The sequence below is a fragment of the Alosa pseudoharengus genome, unplaced genomic scaffold (genome assembly GCF_046254945.1).
Source record: "Alosa pseudoharengus isolate Yale_2024_CS ecotype anadromous, Long Island Sound unplaced genomic scaffold, YU_APseudo_1.1 YU_APseudo_1.1_scf_19, whole genome shotgun sequence".
Taxonomy (NCBI): Eukaryota; Metazoa; Chordata; class Actinopteri; order Clupeiformes; family Clupeidae; genus Alosa; species Alosa pseudoharengus.
In genome coordinates, this window is record NW_027468657.1 from 9801633 (window position 1) to 9805793 (window position 4161).

A 4161-nucleotide genomic window follows, 5' to 3' on the forward strand; every position below is an offset into this window, starting at 1 on the left:
CGAGTTAGTCTCACAAAATCCATATGGCAAAATCCAAAATTCTTTTACTGCCTATGACAAAATCACGGTTTAGTAACGCAGTAACGCAGGCTGCTTGCAGGAAAGTAAAGTAATCTAATTACTATTTTTGCAATTGTAATCCCTTACTTTACTTGTTACTTGAAAAAAGTAATTGGATTACAGTAACGCGTTACTTCTAACGCGTTACTGCCCATCACTGTTGCTAATATGATTCATACTAAGCCAAATAAATAATAAATGCCTGAAATATGTACTCACATATTACAATGAGAAAGTGTCCCATTTCTGCGAGATGCAGAGCAGAGTGGAGCAGAGCAAAGAATCAGATGTAGTTGGGTGTCACACAGTGACAATAACCAGTAGAAGGCTCACTTTTAGCCATCACTTGACATGTACAGCCAACAGACAGAAAGTGAAATGTTGAAGAACAGTATATAAGTATATATATAAGTATATATACTTTTTTGATCCCGTGAGGGAAATTTGGTCTCTGCATTTAACCCAATCGGTGAATTAGTGAAACACAAACAGCACACAGTGAGGTGAAGCACACACTAATCCCGGCGCAGTGAGCTGCCTGCTACAATGGTGGCGCTCGGGGTGCAGTGAGGGGTTAGGTGCCTTGCTCAAGGGCATTTCAGCCGCGGCCCACTGGTCAGGGCTCGAACCGGCAACCCTCCGGTTACAAGTCCAGAGTGCTAACCAGTGGGCCACGGCTGCCCACAGTATTGGGGTAAAGGAGTGATATGAGCACTTTCAGCACAGTTGTTTGGTTTTGACACATTGGAAGGTGTTGTGTAAATTATTTTTAGTTTAATACATTAAAAATCTGCTACATGCATTGATTAACAAAGTATGATTCCACATAGTCTTTTTAACCTTTGTGAAGACTGTGTAAAAATGTATCAACACAAAGATCATCTTAGCCTGAGTGTAAGAACCAGTTCTGAGGCAGTGTGCTATGTAGCATAGTATTAATATACACCATTTGAAAGCTTGGACTCTTGGGAATCCATACATCATCTCAATCCTGATGTAAATGGAAAAGTATTTTCCAAGACTCAAACGGGCCTGTCCCATGGAGAAGAAAATCAATAATTATCGATATCGAGTGATATGAAACACTTATATCGTGATACAGTTTTCAGCCATATCGCCCAGCCCTAGTCTCCATAGGGCATTTTGCCAAACACATGGCCATACCTTTACAAATAACTGTGTAATCTACTCATCTTTCTTCTAGAATAATTTACTTTTACACATAGCTTCACAAGACCTTGTGCTAGGGCTGTTGTGTTTCTCAAGTGAATTAGAGGGTTGAAATGTGGTCAGTTCAAAGATGTTTGTTACCCTGGTAAAAAGGAAAAAAAATATTCTAGCCTCTGTAACTCTGTGCCAGCAAATCACACATTAATTCTGATGTTTCCTAAATGTTTCCTGATGTTTCCTAAAAAAATACAGGGTCGAAGCTGTCAAGGTCAATGAAGAGGTCAATCATTTGATGCCAGGCCAACATGTGGGAACAGTGCCCTCCAAAGTAGTAGCACAGTGCAGTGCCGGGGGGAAAGCCTACAGTAAAAATGGCCCATCCCAGATCATGTTAAAAATTCTCTCTATTTTTCAACTCCTGTGCTCCTTTCCCCTAAAGAGGTTCAGGATTCAGTAATTTCCTATTTCTAATTCAGTAATCACCAGTAAGATCAAATGTCCAACAACGAAAAGTCAGCACATTTCTTTTGTTTTATTTCTTCATAATTAAACTGGGCCTTTTGCCAATAAAATATTTAAACACAGGAAACGAGATTGGTAAGAACACATTATATTTATTGATTTAGCAGATACTTCAATATGACAAGTATATTACCAGAGGCCATTGACCCCAGAGCATCTTGGTGTGAAGTGCCTTGCTCAAGGGCACAAGGGTGGAAGCCGGGAATTGAACCCCCAACTTTTCAGACTACTACAGTACATGCTAACCCAGCTCCTTTACCACTACCCTACCACCGCACTACATTTCACTAAGTCTCCAAAAGTAGAGTGTTAAGAACAGCCCACACAAATCCAATTATTTAATTTTACATGATCCTGCACACTGCACTGAAACAGTCCCTCTACAGTATTTTTGTTAATGAACTGCTTAGGCCTAAAGCTATATGGTTACACTGATGCCACTTCATAATCACATGCCCTATTCTGGGGGCCATCTGATTCCAGGTCCTGGCTGCGACTTTTCTGTAGCACTGGTCTGGGAGATGACTGACTGATGTTTAACCTTTTGAAAAACATAAAAATAGGAAAGTAGAATGTAAATATTCTGTCCCTTATTTTATTTTCTGTGAGAAAACATTTAATCAGAAGAGATTCAGTGCAATGGTGCAGTCATTTTATGTCTGCAATTTTTGAAGTTGCTGAACATGATATTGATAATATATTTTTTTAATTCTTGTAAGAATTAATTTTAAGAATGGAAGTACAAGATAACTTACCCACAATCCTCAGCGTCTACTCCTTTATCCCTGCCAACTGTACATTTAAAGGCAGTAATGAGAAAAGCTGTTTCAGCTGCATGACATGCAATTCTTACAGATGTGTGTATTGGACTTCAATAATTTTTTTATTTACAAATAAAAAAAGACACTCAAAGCTGTTACCTTTTCTATTGAAGGAGCATGTAACAGCGAGTACCAGAGCACCGGCCACAATCACTCCAGCTGAACAGACGAGTCTGAAGACATTAACCCTCCACATGTGACTCACATCAGACAATGGCTCTACTGAGGTGAGAAATGGTGTTCCTAAATGTTGAAAGCAGGTGATCATTTACACAGCCACTTGGACTCATAGAAAGTTAAGAGCTGGATTTTACATACCCCTAGGACATGGTTCAACAGCAGCTCTAAAACAGGCTTTAAAGTAGCAAACACCTGTTGTCTTCTTATATAATCTTTTTAGGTGTTATTGTTTTCCTAATAAATAATTGAAATCGGACAATACATTGGGGAAAATATCTAATCTAATTCAATATAAAGTCATTTAAATAACATATTGAGTGAATATTTGAATAATCTATAATATAAGAATATTTGAAAATTGGGGGCAGCTGTGGCCTACTGGTTAGCGCTCCGGACTCCGGAACCCCGACCAGTAGGAACGACTGAAGTGCCCTTGAGCAAGGCACCTAACCCCTCACTGCTCCCCGAGCGCTGTTGTTGCAGGCAGCTCACTGCGCCGGGATTAGTGTGTGCTTCACCTCACTGGGCTGGGCTTGCTGTGTGTGTGTGTTTCTGTGTCTGAGTGTGTGTCTGTATGTGTGCGTGTTGGAGTGTAATTGTCTGTGTGCGGGAATGCCGCATTTTCTATCTCACAGGGGTAAATGGCAAATATGAACCATAAATTATGTCTACATCATTGGTAATTAAGCTAAAGTAACATCTGTTAAGTATTTTTACAGAAATTGTTATGGCATTATTGATTTAAAAGCCTTATAATGTGGTGGGTCCACCATACCCGGGAACATTGGCTGAGTAACAAAAATATGAACACCTTACAAGGGTTAATTTCTGTCAAGTGATAGGCTACTTTTGTCAGTTATCACCTTAACTTCAAATTGTAGTAACATACCAGTAGGCATCTTATCTGTTGAGCAAAACACATGATTAATTAATTCACAGAGCTGTACTTGAATGATATCACATTGCACTGTATTTTTGACACCTCCTAATAGATCAACTAAAAACATTGTTTTCTATCAAGCCATTATACAGTAGCAAGTATATATGGGGGGAGCAAACAATCTTAATTCCATGCCACATTATTGAGGGTCTCATATTATCATTGAATGTGCTTACGGAGGACAGGAATGGAGAGGATGTTATGCCCAGGTTCAAAGATTTTCTCATTTTCAAGTCTGTCTTTCGTATAAACACAGCTGTAGTTGCCGGAGTGCCCCAAGGTGATACTGATACTGAAACTCATGTCTTCAGTCTCCCTGTATGGTTTCATGCTGAACCAAGTGCCATCCTTCCATAGGTACACGTTCAAGCTGTTTTTATTAAGTCCCGCTGTGGTGCCCATGCCATGTAGACTACATTTCAGGATGAGTTCTTCACCCTCAAACACACAAACCTTGGATGCAAAGAT

General features: G+C 39.6%; 1 long non-coding RNA gene across 1 annotated transcript; it reads right to left on the reverse strand.

Annotated features, from left to right (window-relative positions):
• Positions 1 to 1957: 1957 nt before the first annotated feature.
• On the reverse strand, positions 1958 to 2959 carry LOC143133047 (uncharacterized). Its single transcript, XR_012988420.1, has 3 exons — positions 2673 to 2959; positions 2508 to 2544; positions 1958 to 2293 (listed from the first exon to the last, which is right to left on the reverse strand). It is a non-coding gene; the product is annotated as an uncharacterized LOC143133047 (long non-coding RNA).
• Positions 2960 to 4161: the final 1202 nt, after the last annotated feature.